The sequence below is a fragment of the Arvicola amphibius genome, chromosome X (genome assembly GCF_903992535.2).
Source record: "Arvicola amphibius chromosome X, mArvAmp1.2, whole genome shotgun sequence".
NCBI lineage: Eukaryota > Metazoa > Chordata > Mammalia > Rodentia > Cricetidae > Arvicola > Arvicola amphibius.
This window is the reverse complement of record NC_052065.1, coordinates 82,488,780-82,508,033: the sequence shown is the minus strand read 5'-3', so window position 1 is coordinate 82,508,033 and position 19,254 is coordinate 82,488,780. Positions and strand designations below refer to the sequence as shown.

The 19,254-nt window shown below is 36.5% G+C and overlaps 1 protein-coding gene across 1 annotated transcript in view; it reads right to left on the bottom strand.

The window, feature by feature from the left end:
• Diaph2 (diaphanous related formin 2) overlaps positions 1-19,254 on the bottom strand; it is a 778,808-nt gene that overhangs the window by 123,172 nt on the left and 636,382 nt on the right. The window lies entirely within an intron of this gene.

Below are 19,254 nucleotides of genomic sequence, written 5' to 3'. Positions count from 1 at the left end.
CTTAAAAGAAATGTTTCATTTGGCTTTTGGTTTCAGAGGGTTAGAGTCCATGATGATGAAGCAAAGTAACAGCTGAGAGCTCACACCTTGATCCCCAACCACAACTAAGACTTTCATGAGTCTTTTCAAACCTCAAACCCACATATAATGACATGATTTTTAGTCATTCTCAAACATTTCCACCAACTGGAGACCAAGTAGTTAAATATATGTGAGCCTATAGGGGCTATTCTTATTAGAACCATTTCATCATAGACACTCTAGTTGAATTTTACTTCATAGTCAAACATTGAACACAGATGATCTCTATTCTTCTCATCCCCTCCCCAAAATATTTTCTTTTATAATATAATGCTTGTCTTGTAGTCAAGAGCCCCCTTCCTTTACAACTTTGAACTGACAAGAGACAAGTGACATCTTTACATGTAAGGACATAAGCAAGGTGCACTGATTAGCTTTTATTGTCAGTTTGATACAACCTAGATTCATGGAGGAAGAGGGAACCACAAAGGAAGAACTGTCTAGATGAAATTGGCCTATCGGCAAGTCTGTAGAGATTCATTAACTGCTGAGAGATGTAGGAGGGCCCATTCTGGATCATATAATCTCTAGGCAGACAAGCATGGACAGTATATGAAAGGCAGTTGAGCAAGCCAGTAAGCACTGTTCTTCCATGGTTGCTGCTTTACTTCCTGTCTCCAGGTTCCTGTCTTGAGCGCCTGGTGTGAAATCCCTCAGTGATAAACTGTAACCTGTAAACCCAGTCTTCTTCCCAAGTTGCTTTTATTCATTGTGCTTATCACTTCAACAGAAAAACAAGCCAGGAGATGGCATTTTCATTTGTGATATGGGTTTATCTGATAAAGGATGGAAAGGTCCTAGCAGTATGAGGATTTACAAAAGATTCGATGTCAATTCTTCCTCCCTTCCTTCCTTTCTTCCTCCCTTTCTCTCTCCCTCCTTCTCTCCCTCCCTTCCTCTCTTCCTCCCTTCCTCTCTGTGTAGGTATTTATGTGGACTAACAATTGTAGAATTCTCCAGAAGTTTTCAGTTCATCTTTTCAAGATTAAAAGCTTCCCTTGCTTATTTTAAAGAATTTAGACCATGGTGTAGGATGCTCATTCTCAAACTTAAAGCTGCTACTCAAAATGTTCAGTGCATCTCAATGAAAAATGTCACTCAAATTACTGTTCTGTATTATCATAGAAAAGCTAACCATAAAAGTATGTTAATAAAAGATACAGATTATAATTATAGCCCTTTAGTAAAATTGTGGGACATAGGAGCTCCCAGGTTTTCCTGGAAAGTGGAAAGAGAAAGAAAAGAGATAGTGAAGTTGATGAGATCAGGGCCAACATTACAGGGAGGAAGAGTCTGAAATTTTACAAAGTTGCTGAACCTAAAAGAGCAGAAGGGGGGGATTATACAAATTCTATAATGGTACCTAGTACTCTGACCAGAAACCAAAGGAGACACATATACAGACATTGCTTTTATCAAGTCTGATTTTCAGAGAATCTTTTTACAATAAAAATCCTTACTCCACGAACTTTAATAAAAGAAACCCACAAAGCATAAAACTGTTTTGCCAAAGCATAAAACTGTTTTGCCAAGCATGTTGTATGTTAAAGATCGCCTTCACACTAACTTTAGGCATTCAGAGAATATTCCCTAGGTTTAAACCATTGTAAAAACATCTTTATAACATGATTTTTATAGCATCTTAGATTTTTTTAACCACAATATCTACGTGTAACTTCCATTAATATTAACATATAGGTTTATATGTTCTCAGTGAAGGGTGTGTATTTCTGGGTTTTAGTGAAATAAGAGCATCCAATAGCCACTATTTACTTATAGGCACTATAGAATTTAAAGAATAACATAAAATTCGTTTCATTTTAGAAATCTAATGTTTGTTTATTTTTTCATGTTGAAAACACAGAACTCAAAGAAAAACATATATAGATCCAACTGGAAACAGGAAATAGACAAGATCGCCTGACAAAATTTGGAGCATAGGGGTGGGGAAAGAAGGAAGGGTGAATGGGGAAGGGGAGAGAAGAAGGGGAAGGTTGAGGAGAACTTGAGGGAATGGGATAGTCGAGATGGAGAAAGGACAGAGATGAGAGCAAGAAAAGAGATATCTTAATTGAGGGAGCCATTGTAGGGTTAGCAGAAACCTGGCTCTAGAGAAATTCCCAGGAATCCACAAAGCTGACTTCAGCTAAGACCCTAAGCAATAGAGGAGAGAGGGCAGATCTTGATTTGCCCTGTAGTCAGACTGATGAATATCTTAAATATCACCAAGGAACCTTCATCTAGCAACTGATGGAAACAGAGGCAGAGTCCTGCATCAGAGCACTGGACTGAGCTGCCAAAGTCCAGTTGAAGAGTGGAAGGAGTGAAAATATGAGCAAAGAGGTCAAGATCATGATGGGTTCACCCACTGAAACAGTTTACCTGAGCTAATGGGAACTCCCCAACTCCAGCTGAACCGGGAAGGAACAAGCATAGGACCAAACTAGTCCTTCTGAATGTGGGTGACAGTTGCATGGCTGAGGCAGACTGCGGGATCACTGGCAGTGGTACCAGGACACATTCTTATTGCATGTACTGGCTTTTTGGGAACCTATTCTCTTTGGATGTACACCTTGATCAGCCTAGATATAGTAGGGATGGCCTTGGACCTTTCACAAAGTCATGTGTTTTACTCTCTCTGAGGATTGGAGGGGGGTGGAGGGAATGTGGAGGACAGGAGGGAGTGGAAACTAGGATTGGTATTTTTTAAGAATCTAATAAATTAAAAAAATCTTAAACTATAGTCAAACAATACATAGTAATTGCTGATGTTCTTAACAAGTGCTGCTGCTTCTTAGGTTTAACTATGCTACAAAATACAGAGTACAGTGCATGACAAATAGTATATCCAATTCAAATTGAAATAATGTATCAAGCAGGACAGTGGTGGCACAGGCATTTAATCCCAGCACTCTGGAGGCAGAGCAGGCGGATTTCTGTGAGTTCCAGGCCAGTCTGGTTTACAAGAGCTAGTTCCAGGACAGGCACAAAAGCTACAGAGAAACCCTGTCTCAAAAAAACAAAACAAAAAAAAAAAAAAAAAACCCAAACCAAAACCAACCAACCAACCAAACAAACAAAAACCACCACATAAAATATCATTTCAATGTTGAATATTTTCAGGATCAATGGTGAGAGGTACTAAACTATAGAACACTAGATTCCTAGAAAAGGGACTATATAGTAACACATTCAGATTATTGTTTCTTCCTCCCCCACCCTTTGTTCTTTTTGGCAACAGATCTTGCTCCTTGCTTGTCTTTTGAGTAGGGATTTAGTCAGACCTAGAATTATAATAGGGATTGCTTTGCTAAAAGCCTCATAAGCAATTGAAAACACTACCTCCCCCCCCCCCTGTGCTTCACAGATACTCAGTATTGAATGACCAAGGGTTGCTTCAGAAAAGATAGTACATGTGTATCTGATAGGTAACTGAAAATATTATTTAATTTTATTACTTTAATTACAAAAGTCGTAAAATGTACTGTATATGCAATAAACAGATTATGCAACAAATACCTGTTTTCAGATTGACTCGGGTCTATTTATGGAGTAGTTTGGCTTTAGCAATGACTAAAATCAGATTTGAATGCTATTATAAAGAGGCACAGACTGCCCTTACATAACTTGTATTTATATTTATCAATAAAAGCTGAGACTTAAAGCTTGCAGTAATAAATTTGTGGGGAAAGCAGGGAAAATTTATTATCTGTTATCCCTTCTTTATCTCTTCCTATTACATCTGGGACAACTGTAGTACTTAGGTGATATAACTGAATCTTAGTGGAGGGCTTTCCTATTTTAAGCACAAATCATGCATTAGAAAACCCCAAAGTAAAAAAATTAACATAGCAAATGTCAGAAAATTAAGCAAATTAAATGATACTGTCAATAGCAGGCAGCACTGTCAAAGGACTATTAAATGCAGTTAAATAGGATCAGGAATGGGTAATAGAGCTTTGAAAGTAGATAGGAAGGCAACAGAGACATTTAATGTCAAGGCATAAAAGATATGTCGAGCACAATAGGTATTATATTAAGCCATCAGACTTTTGACTATTATTTTACCACTTGCATAGCTGACACGGATGAGTACAAATACAAGTAAAAATCTGTGAGGTGTTCCAACTATTAATTTGCCGTAGTGTTAAATGTCAATTATAACTAGTGCTAGTATGAGGAAGATTTGTGTCTTAATTAATTCATTTATATAATTCAAAACAAGTTTATTTCCAAATGTGCAAACCACAAAACTGTTCATGATATATAATCTTTCAAAGCAGGCTTGTTATGGTGAATTCTAAAGTATTATTTCCCTTTTCATAAATGTTTATGTACCAGTTATCAAGTGGTACATTTTATTTGTAAATTCTGTTGTAATTAAGGTACAAGGAGTCATAAATGAGGGGAGAGGGATGAGTTAACTTCATGTTACTTGAGAAAAGTAACATTTATATGAGAAAAAATATTACTTCCTTTGTTCTTTTCATGTAGTCTTGACATTATTAAAGGGACTAGAAGAGAACACTTTGGAGTTCATATTGAATTTCTCACTTTCATAATGAAGATGTGGTCTTCTGCAATCTAAAATTAATTTAAAACTAGTGAAGAAGAAGTAATATTATGTAATATTCTACTATGTCTGTTTTGTTCTCTTATTCAAATTTAACAAATGGTAGTAGCTTTTAGAACAAAGTTCACAAAAGATTTAAAATTAAATGTCCAAGTTAAATTAGTCAAGTTTGCCTTCCATTATTTAAACAGGACATATTTTTTATATTAACTACTTTGTAAATTACTTTCTTCTCAATTAGACTTACACCTCTGTCAATTGAACTTCAGAAGAAGTGGCCATTTCATAAACTGCACGTTATTCATTAAGACAAAGAAAATGACAGGATGGAAGAAAAAGAAAGAGGAAGCACCATGGAAGACAGAAGCCTCAGCACTGCTTCGGGATTCTCTGTACCAAATGTAAGTCTAAGAAGAACAGTTTTTCATTTGTTCAAACTCTTCTTTGACTAAATGTATGATTTTTAAGTGACAATGGTTTGTTTTGCATCTATTTTTGATGGTTCACAGATCATTCAAGTTTTCTTAATAGCACATTGGCATCTAAGAACGTATTGTGAGACCAAAACAGAAACAAGAACAATACACTTTTCAAGTTACTAGGAGACCAAAGCAGGAAAAATGTACCTTGCAGTTTAAGAATTCTGTTTGCAGTTGAGACAGTGAAGAATATGTTCCTGTTTGTCCTATATTTGTTTGAACCATCTGCACTGGATATGCTTGATCACAGATAGGTGGGAGGTACATGGGCAGGAAGTATGTTAAGACATATGCTTGACCCCGATTGGACCTGATGGGAAATATAGTGGCCCTGTGCTTTTGCCTTTTTAAGCTCCTGCAATACATGACTTGTGGTTATTTCCTCGGAACCAAGGAGTGGACCTGGTCAAAGTCTGTAATCTTGACCAGTATTTAATTAAAGCTTGCTTCAAATTTGGCTCAAAATTATGGAACTGGTTTTCCTCTTAAATCTCAGTATTAACACTGTAAGGGCTAAAGTTAACCCATGAATGAGCTCTACTTGCCCAAGGACATATAACTTACTGGAATGTGGGGGCTGTTCATGTAAGATAACAATTCATGTGTTTTTAACTTCAGTAAACAAGGTTGGTTGCCAAACTGCATAGGATGTGCTTGATCACATGTAGGTGTGAGGTATGTAGGAAAAACATATGTCATGATGTATGCTTGCCCCCAATTGGATGAAGGCTGGAAGTACCATAGCCTGTGGGTCCTGCCTTTATGAGCACCTGACTAACATAACTCAGTACTAGCCTCTGGAAATCTGGGATATGGACCTGGCCAATGGCCATCTTACTAGCCAGTGTTAAGTAAAGCTTTCTTTAATTGGACAATCATGGATTTGGTCTTCCTCTTCATAATTTTCAGATTTAATGGTACACATCATAATGGTGATAATACTATGATAGCACACATAGAGCTCCTGATTGTGTTGTTTTTCTAGCATGAAAGGCTGATTTGCAATTATTTCTTCATCCGTTCTTACTGTGACCCTCTTATTTCAATCAGCTGCTGCTAAGATGACCTAAGCTGACAAAGAAGAGGAATGGTCTTCTACACATCACCGAGGCTTTTGTATCACTTAGGAAGACAACATCTCAGAGACCTCACTTCGGGGTGAAAACCCTTGGGTCTACCTTTAAGCTCAAACTTACAAGGCAAAGAGAAACAAGAAGGCATGACGGCATGTAAAACTACAGCAGCTGCATCCCTTCTGAAGCAGGACACTCAGAAAAGGGCACAGGCTATTAATGTTTCTAGAAACATCATGTTTAATTCCTCTGTGAAAGATTTAGCAGCTTAGTGGAATGATGCAGCTAAAGGAAAAGAGGAGCTCTATGAGAAAATTTGCTTAAACTAATATTAGAAAGAAAATAATTCAGAAATGGTTGCCTCTAATAATCTCCTACCCCAAGGCTAGAAAAAAAGGTCACAGCTAATTGGTACAAAAGTAGCTCTCGATACTTAGGAAGTAGTACCCCGTGATGAATTTTACCCAAATACTACCTTTTACCTGCAATTATGCCAGGACACATATCACAAATTATAGGTCCCAGAAAAGAAGGCAGAGAACGCCACACTTAAAAAATGAACTTTTCTGTTTAAAATCTTTTTAAAGTCACAATTAACTTTTATAATCTGATCAAGTAGAGAGAGAAAAGCTATCAATTGTAGAGAACAGAAGTGAAATAGTAAACTGAAGTCATACATTATAAAAATATTTCTTATATAATTTCATTTAATACAATCACAATTAAAGACAGTACTTTTCCAGCACCATACTGGTTTAAGTAAACAGATAATACAAAGTGCAGAGTCTCACTATAACTAAAATTAGCCTTTACAGCAAGAAAAAGGAGGAGGAGAAGGAATAAAAAGTACTATGTTTTCCAAATAATCAGAAAAATCTGAGCATATTAATTATCTTATAAGGGGTGTAATTTTTTTTACAAATTTTGTAATATATATCTAGTAATAAAGACTTCTCCTTAGCATAGAACTTAATTATGACCTGTCCCAGTAGGAATTACTATTTTATTTGGATGACTTGTGAGAAACAAAAGTAAAATAATAAATCTACCCACTTGCTCATTGAAATCTAGAACTTCTTTTTTTTTTCACTGAAAACATAAATATTTTCCAACCTATAAATGAATGTGTACTTTGAACAGACACTTAACTTTTGAGGGTGGGGTGTGTGTGTGTGTGTGTGATTTTTAAGAGAATAAAATATGCAGCTATTCTATAATTGTCTATATTAATCATGGATATAATAGTACAAAGGTATGATTATTTACAAGATTCCTTACTTTCACAAGCATTTGCATTGGCAATATGGCTAAAATATGAAAATGGCCAGGGGCCAAGAATTCTGTCCAGGAATATTTCTCTATTTCTTTTTTTTTATTGATCTTTATTGAACTCTATCTACATTTTTCTCTTCTCCCCTCCCGGTCTCTTTTCTCCTCTTCAACCCTCCCCTAGGGTCCCCATGCTTCCAATTTACTCAGGAGATCTTGTCTTTTTCTATTTCCCATGTAGATTATATCTATATATGTCTCTCTTATGGTCTTCCTTGTTCTCTAGGTTCTCTGGGATTGTGATCTGTGGGCTGATTTTTTTGGTTCTATGTTTAAAACCAATTATGAATGAGTACATGTGATAATTTTCTTTCTGTGTCTGTGTTACCTCACTCAAAATGATGTTTTTTAGATCCATCCATTTGTCTGCAAAATTCAAGATGTTGTGTTTTTTTTTTCCTTTCTGCTATGTAGTACTCAATTGTGTAAATGTACCACATTTTCCTTATCTGTTCTTCAGTTGAGGACCATTTAGGTTGTTCCCAGATTCTGGCTATGACAAACAATACCACTATGAACATAGTTGAGCACATGTTCTTGTGGCACAATTGAACATCCTTTGGATATATACCTAAAAGTGGTATTACTGGGTCTTGAGGAAGATTGTTTCCTATTTTTCTGAGAAATAGCTACATTGACATCCAAAGGGGCTATACCAACTTGTACTCCCACCAGCAATGCACGAGTGTTCCCTTACTCCACATCCTCTCCAGCATAAGTTGTCATCAGTTTTTTTTTATCTCAGCCATTCTTACAGGTGTAAGATGGAATCTCAGAGTTGTTTTGATTTGCATTTCTCCGATGACTAAGGATGTTGAACATTTCCTTAAGTGTCTTTCAGCCATTTTAGATTCCTCTGTTAAGACTTCTCTGTTTGGGTCTATACTTCATTTTTTATTTGATTATTTGTTTTTTTTTTTTTTTATGACAAATTTCTTGATTTCTTTGTATATTTTGCAGATTAGACCTCTGTCTCATGTGGGGTTAGTGAAGATCTTTTCCCATTCTGTAGGCTGTCATTTTGTTTTATTGACCATGTCCTTTACTTTACAGAAGCTTTTCAGTTTCAGGAGGTCCGTTTATTAATTGCTTCTCTCAGTGTCTGCTGCTGGGGTTATATTTAGGAAGTGGTCTCCTGTGCCAGTGAGTTCAAATGTACTTCCCACTTTCTGTTCTATGAGGTTCAGTGTGGCTGGCTGTATGTTGAGGTCTCTGATCCACTTGGACTTGATTTTTGAGCATGGTGACAGATGTGGAATTATTTTCATTCCTGCCACCCAAATCAGGATAATTTTGCAAGAAGTAAGAGATTTATTTTTAACATTATATATTGTCATTCTCACCTCTCTTCTAAAGGACTGAATGGGAAGACTTAAGAGAAATAAAATAGGCTCCAAAGAGCAAATAATGCTGACATAACTAGATTCCTCTGATTTTTCTTTTTCTTTTTTAAGTTCATGGTCATTTTGTAGAATATCAGATTGAGAAAATGGAGACGAGGAATGGCTTTGTGAAAGAGAAAGCATGAAAATAGAACTGTTCTACTGCAGCATCTGCAAAGAGGGCAAGTGTACAAGGGTCCAAGAGTTCAAAGCACAGGAAGCATAAAGTATTGAATATGTAAGCCTAAGAATAATGCATAATACACAGGTCTGTGCAGAGAGCAATCAACTTGACCTTAACACTGTACTGTGCCTTGCACCTTTCTCTACTAGGAAGTTTCCATTGTAAATAAGACATGCAAATTGATCAATACTATTTATGGCAACTGGAAAAATATTTAAATTGCCAGATGGGAATATTAGACTTTTCATGTGTCCTTCTTGGACCATATCCCACTTGAATTCAACAATTTATTATTTCTAATATTTTCCTAAAATCTCACTATGTTGGAATTGCATTTTTAAATTTATTTTTTGTTTTGGCCCATTATTTGATAATCTGTTATATTCCATCACTAAGTATGGGCATCTCCTGGGTCTTCCATGTTAGGGTTCTTAGGACCATTAATTATGGCTCTTAGTGTTTGCTATTAGTGAATAAGAGCTAATTCAAGGGATTGGAGAGATGGGCTCAGCAGTTAAGAGGACTAGCTGTTCTTCCAAAAGTCACAGGTTCAATTTCCAGCACCCACATGGTAGCTCACAACAGTCTGTAACTTCAGTTCCAGGGAATCCTCCACTCTCACACAGACATATAGTCAGAACACCAATGCACATAAAAAAGTGAAAAAAAGGTAATTGAAATTTGCACACAAAAATAAGAATCTACACATACACAGTAGTTTTTAAGTATTTTTTTCTTCTTAGAAAAGCTCAATAATGTTTATGTTTGACCCTAACCATCTGTTGATATGCTGACCAAGCAACATATAAAATATTATCTATGAAGTACCATCATTTTTGTAACCATATCACTTCAGGTATTAAAGATATACACAATTTACATGTTGTCTGAAACATATGTAAAATCAATACTGGATTATTCATATAGAATCACACTGCTTAATATAGGGTTGCTCCACATATTTGACGATAATTTATCAATCATTTGATTAGGAACCAAACTAAATGTTTACTTTTGATTAATAGTAATAAAGTCTACTAAAGAGCAAGTATTCATTATAATTTTTCAATACAGAAGAAATTAATGCATGGTAACATTAGCTTTTCCAACAACTGTGAAAACCTTATGCTTTGTTTTGTTTTAGTTTTTCATTTCTTTGTGTCCAGAATATACCTTGCCTCCCTGACAGCACTGCAGAGTTGTAAATAATGTATGAAAAAAGTTCCTCGTTCTCTGCCCAGAGAGTACTATACTGCTTACCTATAGTGTACCACGTCTACACTAGACAAACATCAGAATAGGCCACTAAATCTGAAATCTCAAGTTAACATCTTCCCAAGTGGAAAGGGAAAATACCATCTTAGATTCCAGAAGGCCTTTAAACAAACAGTTTAAATCCTTAGAATGTGCCTAGACACCAGATTAAAACCCCTGAAACTTCAGAAAGGGCTGTTCTCCTGAGTAATTTAGTGAGAATGCAGAAAACAGAATTAATTTCTCAATGTCACCTCTAAAGACTCACTACTTCTTCAGTTTACTTATTGGTCTTAGAGGGCAGACTGACAAAAAATGATGAGAAGATAGTAAAGCTGAAACAAAAGGGTGTAACTGTCATTCTAGTTTTAATTTGTTTCTTCCGATGCTGTTTAGTAATTTTGTGGAACAAACTGTGATTTGAGGATAACAATCAGGTGAAAGTCAAATTCAAGCACAATGGATATGAGTAATGGCATAGAGTTAGGTTCAGCCTTAAAAAAATAGAGCGTCAGATCATGAGCAACAAGTCAGGACCGTGAGGGGTGCGTTCACCCATTGAGACGGTGGGACAGAACTAACAGGAGACCACCAAGTCCAGTTGGAATGGGACTGATGGAACAGGGGACCAAACCGGACTCTCTGAATGTGGCTGACGGTGGAGGAGGACTGAGAAACCAAGGACAACGGCGATGGGCTTGGACTCTACAGCATGGACGGGCTCACTGTGAACCTTGTCAGTTTGGTTGCTCACCTTCCTGGACTTAGGGGGAGTTGGGAGGACCTTGGACTTAACATAGTGAAGGGAACCCTGATGGCTCTTTGGCCAGGAGAGGGAGGGAGTGGGGGTATGGGTGGAAGGGAGGGGAGGGAAGGGGGAGGAGGAGGGGAGGAGATGGAGAAAAAAAATAGAGTGTCACTGCATTTCTTCACTTGTTGAGATTAAACATTACTGAATAGAAAGGTCATATGAAGCTACCCCACAGAGGAGACATTCAAGTTCCCCCTTAAAATAAACCCTGCTTTCATCGAATTCCATTCATAGTGCTTTAGATTCATATTTCTATTTCCTTCATGCCTAAATTTCAAACTTCAGAAACAGTTTTAGCTATATCAAAGAGACATTCTGGTGGGTTGAGCATTTTTCTTATTATTGTTAAGTATTCAACAAGCAGTTCTCAAGAGCATATACCACAATGAGTTCACCACTACAGGCTAAAAGTAAATTTCCATCTTTTAAAGCAAAATATGACTATACTCCTTGTAGCAATTTTTAACATATAGCATCATCGCTATTTTAAAGAAAGTTGACACTGGTAATAGCCTTAAAAGCTTCCGTCAGCTGTGCATGGAGACACGGGACAGTATTCCTAGCATTACAGAAGTTCAAACATCAAGTTAAGGAGTTGTGACACAGGGAGACCCTGTGCCAAACAAAACAAAACTAAACACATGAAACCAAACCAGATGAAAATGAGCCCATAATCAGGGCCACTGATTTTAGAATATTTTTAAGCATTTGGTTTTCTAGAAGTTTTAGGTGCTCAGTCGATGAACATTTTGTCAGTGTCAGCATTTACGACTGCTTATACTAGACTGATTTCACATATATCCAACTATTTTATTCCCAAATGAAAGGTATGTAAATATGCATGTGGTCTTGTGAATTTAGCTCCTCAATGTTAGTCTGACTGTGAATTGTTGATATGGAGGTAAAGCGACCAAGAAGAATTTATTGCTGTATAATAACTTATCCCATACTTCAGTATCTAAAGAACAACTGCTATATCCATATTCTCATAAAAATCATGTTGCATGGAGCTTATCTCCTACTGTCTTACAGAGATCAACAATAAAGAAATGTGCAGCATAGAAGATTGTATTGCATTAGAATAGACAAGCTAAAAGTGATTGAAATTTCTGTAGAGACCATCATTAGTGCTTGCTTAGAACAGTTCTGCATATAAATCAGGCAGAAATGGTCTGTGCTCAACTTGTTCAATAGTGGTCAAAGAATGATCAAAACAGACCACACAGTAATGCTCTATTTCTAGCATCATAAATGCAAAACTAAATCTCTTAATCAATACATGTGTGTACCATAGGTAACATATAGTTTTCATTGAGTTATAAAATAAAATGAACCTAAGAAAAGCAAATATTATACAATGAATATAAGCATATATTTCATTTTATGATTTATATGGAGTGCCAAAAAATGAATCTTAAGTACTTGGACTTAAAATTAATAGCATTTTGGAACTTACTGCAATCTGCAATCTATTCTATCTCAAAATCCCACTTCATTCTTGACATGCCCCTTCAACACATGCTTTAAATAATTTTTTAAGGTTTAAGGTTACCAATAAATTCCTGATAGTTAAATCCTTTTATAAAAAAATTATTGGGGCATTACTATGGTTTTGGGTGCTTTCAAACTCAATGTTATGATCGGAAACTGAAATGTCTCCACAGGCTCAGTCTCCATCTTGTGGTATGTACTCTAAGAGCTTAACACTACTGGCTGGTTCCTAGTAGCTGATTACTAAATACTACTTGGATGAATGCTATACTTTTGTTTCCTAGGTGGTTGTTGTCTTATTTTGGGTTTCTATTACTGCAATGAAACACCATGACCTAAAAGCAAGTTGGGGAGGAAAGGATTTATTCAGTTTATACTTCCACAATGCTATTCATCATTGAAGGATGGACAGGAATTCAAACAGCGCAGGAACCTGGAGGCAGGAGCTGATGCTGAGGCCATGAAGGAGTGATGCTTACTGGCTTGCTCACATGGCTTGCACAGCCTGCTTTCTTATAGAACTCAGGACTACCAGCCCAGGGATGGCACCACCTACAATGGGTTGGTCCCTCCCCCATTGGTCACTAATTAAGAAAATACCATACAGCTGGTTCTCAGAGAAAATGCCTTATAGCTAGATCTCATGGAAGCATTTCCTCAACTGAGGCTCCTTCCTCTCTGATGACTCTAGCTTGTGTCAAGTTGACATAAAACTACATAGTACAATTATTTTACTTTTATTAGAATTTTAATGTAAAGCACAAGATCATAGTATGCTACACACTAAATAGGGTTCTTACGCTAATGTAATATTCTACCATTTATAAAATAGAGAACAATGAACTTCAGGGGATAGGGGTCATCTTGAGGGAGAAAGAGCTCAGAATGAATAACAATCTTGACCTAGCAATACTAAAGCATGAAACACAACATTCCTAAGAGTTTAGTTATCAGGGAATAAGGGTGCTACCAAGTGCTACATGATATGTGTCACAGGTTTTTCTTTGGAACTTGCCTATTGGGGTACTACCAAGTGCTACATGATATGTGTCACAGGTTTGTCTTTGGAACTTGCCTATTGGGGTCACATCTGATGAGAAGGGCTGTGAATCAAACACAATGTTGTTTCTCCTAAATTCTCTATGTTATAAACAGTGCTACTAGGCACAACAGTGAAGTACAATTACAGAAGAGAGAGGTATCCTGCCCTCACTTCATCCATGATGACCATGAAGCTTTGACATCATGAGGGCCGTGTATGAGTATCCCAGCTGCTATAGCAAGCAGCAGGCGTGGGATATGCATGTTACAAGGGAAAGAGTACTGCATGCAACTTTTGTTTATGAAGTGGCTCCTGAAAACTTCAGGAAATACTTCTGAGACTCCTTTCCACAGCTGAAGTGCTGAGTGCATACAAGGAGGCAGAACCAGCAAAACATGTATGTATATGAAGCAGGGAGGATGGAGAAAATGTGAGCTTTATTTAGAAGTAGTTTTTCTCTAACAGAGTTGGTTTCTTCCTATGCTATATATAACACTGTCACTTACTCCCCCTATCTATTCCCAAATGGTAAATTATAGCTTCTCATTTATACTGTTATCTTACTGATATATAAAAACTAAGAGTGAGTATCTCCTGAATTTCTTATTGTTTCAAATGCAGTTTTCTTGGTGGCTCTATGCTCTTCTGAAGCCAATATATTCACTCTGTTCCTAGGTTTCATTCCTTCACATTTTTTCTCTTGTGAGTATTATTGTCAAAAAATATATTTAAATCTAGTCATAACAAAAGGAGCTATAGTAGATATCTACCTATTGCAGAGATGCCTACTTATGTTTATTTACAATAGACAGGGAAAGAAGTTGTTGGTTTGGCTGAAGCAGAGAAGCCAGGTCTAGATTTCTCTTGCTATTTAATAATAAAAACCTATGTGGAGTTGTATATTTTTATTTTAAGTATGTTTTTCATTTATGTGATGTCTTGCTCTACATTCTTATTTTTCCTCAAAAGCTTATGCTTGACCTTATTAGGAAAAAAATCAGGAATACTGATGGGTAATTATCTCCAAAGTGAATTGCAAATACAATAAAATTAAGTGTTATAATAAATGAAGTAACAAAAAGGGTCAAGAAAAGATTAAGCCAATTTTAATTGATAAGTCTATACTTAATTAAGTATAAGTTAAGGAAAAACAAGATGGTTCTTCTATGCACTAAACCTGCAGAAAAAAAGTGCCATATTCTAGGGACACAAAGGAGAAATGAAAGAGGTTGAAGGAAATTTCTTTAACTCCTATGTCACACAGATACACTATTCTTATCTTCATTATAAAAGACTACAGTCTTGTTTTTATAAAAGGTATGTGTGCGAGTCAAGGCAAGTATCCTATTTGGCTTTACAGGTACAGTACCTAAACATGTATATGGTACTAAGGTGGCATTTGTGAAACTTTACAGTTGAAGTCATACTATCTGTTCTTATAATTTTAATATTTCCTCACAGTTCTGTTATAATACTGAAAAATATTCTTAAGTATTTATTTTATATGTGTGGGTACATGTTTGGAAAAGTGTGTACGTGTGTGTGTGCGTGTGTATGCATACACATACATGTGGAGGTCAGAGGTCAATATTGGGTGTCTCTCCCTACCCCCCACAGGGTGTCTCTTTCCTTTCTATTTAAAGAATTCATCACTATTTTCCTTATTTATTTTGTGTGTTTGTGTGTGGGGAGGTTTGCATGAATGCTGCAGCACAAGTGTGGAGGTCAAAGGACAACTATAGGCATCATTTGTTTCCTTCTTTCATGCAGGCCTAAGGACAGAACTCAACTTACCAGGCTTGACTAAAGACACCCTGACGCAATGAGTCAGCTCGCATGCCCCTGATAAGGTCTCTCACTGAACCTGGAGTTCACCAATCCAGTTCAGCTAGACTGGCTGCCCAGCAGGTCTCTGAGATCCTCCTGTGTCCATATCTCCAAACATATATGTTTACAAGCACAAGTCACTGCACCCAGCTTTTCCATGGATGTTGGAAATCCAAAGTTAAATCCTCAACTTGCATGGTAAGCACTTTCCTAAGCCATCTGCTCAGATGCTGAGGGAGGATCTCCTTTAAGAAGAAGGCAATACAAAGCTCTTAAAGGCAAGTGTCTCTTTCTTTGTATGTATGTGATAGTCTCATGTAATTTACATGTGCTGATGCATCCCATTGATCATGTTCCGATTGCTTAAAAACTTTACATTTCCACTGTCTAAAGAATTTCATGTTAATACATTAATCTCTGACTCCAGCCCCTTATAATGTGGCACTAACTTATTTTTCAGAGTTTTCCCCTATTTTTATGCTTTTTATATCCCTTCTGGTTTCTATACTACATTGATTGCTATTGTGAAAAAGGCTTTGCTGTTTCTTGTTTCTATGTTTTTCTTTATGACATTTCATTTTACTGCAGCCATGACCCTCACCTCCAACTTCCACTGCTACAACCCCTACTCATTCGTCAATACTTTTCTTCTATGATTATTTTTCTGATATATCCAAGAAGCTGTACTATCTTCTTCCTCTAAATTCACATAGTATACTGTTTTAAAGATTTATTTATTTATTTTAAGAATATGAGTTCTCTATCTGCATGTACAACTTTAGGGCAGAACTGGGCATTAGATCCCACTATAGACAGTTGCGAGTTACCATATGGTTTCTGGGAATTGAATGCAGGACCTCTGGAAGGGCAGTTAATTAAGCGCTGCACCATCTTTCCAGTCCCCAGATAATATGTTATTAATGCCTCTTGTTTAATACCTAATCCCTTTTGCATTATTCTGTAATCTTCCTGTGCTTTTTATCTTTCATAGAAGATACAAGGGTTTTATAACTAAGGTAATCTTATCTTATTTATTTCTGCATCTCCTATCATGTCTGGCACAGTATTTTTCATGGAACAGATGTACAACAAATTAATGAATATTTAGGACTCACTTCCTAACCTGAGTTTATATCAGCAAAGCCTACGATATGGGTTACTATTCAGGCAGTGGGTATCAGTACAATCCAAGTAGTTATCTGTTGCCTTCGTGTAGTCTGACTTGTTGGAGCTTCCATCATACTATTTATTGATATTTTTAGTAAAATTTGTGATATGAGAATCTACCATAAAATATCCCATAGTACTTCTGCTATCAACTTGACTCAGGTCAATATTATTTGACAGAGTCACAATTGGGAGAATGCCATATTGTCAAATTGGTCTGTGATTATGTTTGTGGGGTATTTCCTTTATTTCTAATTGATATGAGTGTTCAGGCCACTGTGGGAAGTGCCACACCTGCCCAGGATCCCAGTTCCTGCCTTGAGTTCCTGTTTTGGCTTCCCTTGGTGGTTCATTGTAACATTTAAAATAAAATAAAACTCCTCCTTCCCAAGTTGCTTTTGATCATGGTGTTTTATCACAGCAACCGGAAACAAACTAGAACAGTGTTCCAAAGAAAAATGGCATACTCAGGTACACTCAGTTGACTGGACCAGAGGCAATAGTTGGGAATGCCTTATTTGCCTTTGATGCTCTTTGTGTGTCTCTCTGTGTGACAGATAGCAGGTTCCATGGTAAAGACTGGTAATTTAAGCAACTAATATAATTTAGCAACACTTCGATTTTCTAGTACCTCACTTGTTTAAGCATGAGGTTGAAAACAATTGTGCATTGAAAATGTCAGTGGGAGAGCTCTGAGTTTGCATGTAGTAATTCCATCTGTAAGCAGTGATAGTGAAGACAACAAGCTGAATGGCAGAATGATACATTTTCACTGCTTCTGGTCAGTTGGCTGTATTTTGAGGTGGCTATTTTGGGAGCTGGGCTGTCTTTTCAAACTTTTCTTTCCTTGGCCAATTAGTATTCTTCATAGTTTTGCTTTTCTGCTTTTATCTTATCCTATTGGCGTGTCAGTTATGCTAAAGCGTTAAGAATTCCAGTGTAGAATGGAGGAAAATTTGAGAATATCAAACAAAAGGGATAATGGAATGGAACCAAACCATGCAACTAAGAAACCTGCAGAAGTCTCTAGCTCTGCTTCCAGAGAGAGATAGGAAGGTTTTTTCCTTTTTTCTTTCTTTCTTTCTTTCTTTCTTTCTTTCTTTCTTTCTTTCTTTCTTTCTTTCTTTCTTCCTTCCTTCCTTCCTTCCTTCCTTCCTTCCTTCCTTCCTTTCTTTCTTTTTTTCTTTTCTTTTTTTGGGGGAGGTTGTTGGCTTATGATTAATTTTCGCTCTAAAACCCCTCTAGTTTTTAACTCAGGATGTCTGCTTTGGCTGTTGCCTCTAGAAATGACTACCAGAGACATAAATGGACTACTTTTTAACTCCATTTGCTTTTATGGGCAATCTATCTATAAAACAAAGGGAATCACAATTTAGATTACTTGAAATTAATATAATTACAGTGTTAGTGAGGATATTCCTGGTGTTTCACAGTTGACAACACTGTAGTCCCTTGAGTGTCAAACGTCCAGAAAACCCATTGAATGAATGACCTCTCTGTCTCATATAGGCTCTCTGGGCTCAGTATGAGGTATGAGACTTTTAGCAAATGAGTAGGTTTAGAATATACTAGAAGATAATGACACCTTTTGATGGTCCAGAATAACATGCTTTAATTTAGAAACTTTATTAAGTTTCTTAGAAGAGAAATATACTGCTTAAAAAATTATTTCAGTGCTACTTTTAATGGATGGAAGAAACCTCTGAGAGCAGGGAGACACAGAGAAATGGAAGATCACGATGGAATGACTGCTTTCTACATGTCAGTAGGCATTTCTTTTAGCCTTTCGTCATATAATATGACGTTAAAATTTTATTATGAACATATAAACATATTTTTAAAAAGTCTTTTGTCAAGTTTGACAAAACCATTAGAGGGCATCTTTAATGACTTTATATACATAAAGCAGTATCACCTTCCAATCAAAACACTTTTCTCCTCTCAATCAAACCTTCACTTTAAGCTATCTCTATAAGCCTTCCGTGAAGTGTAAACATGGAACATTAACCATAACCCAAACAAGAACTTTTCTCAAACAAGAAAAAGATGAGTATAACTTAATGGGCTTCAGCTATTTTTTCTCACTATTGCCCAAAGCTTTTATGAACAACTCAACATTGAGTACCACTCTTTCAATTTGTTGAGTTTCAGTGGCTACCAATTTCTATTCCATTTACATACAATAACTTTAAATTCAAGCACAGAATATTTTGGGGGGGTATAGGCTAGTTTAGTCAATTATACCAATTTAATTAAGTAGCATTTCTATATTTAGTATTACTTTTATTTTTTCATTATTTGTCCAAATAGCTTTGTAGCTCACAAAAGGGAAACCAAATTAATATGCCTACCTTTCTTTCTTTTCGATCAAGAAAGATATGAAGGGAATATATGAGGAAGTGATCATCTTCGAGAACGTGGTCAGACAAACTAATCTGGATTATCCCGAGAAGAGTTACTATTTACCCCACCCACACTATCTAAACAGAGAAACATGAGTGTTTAGTTCCACTTGTCTTGCTTCATTTATGTATTTACCCATTGAGACCATCTTTTATAGT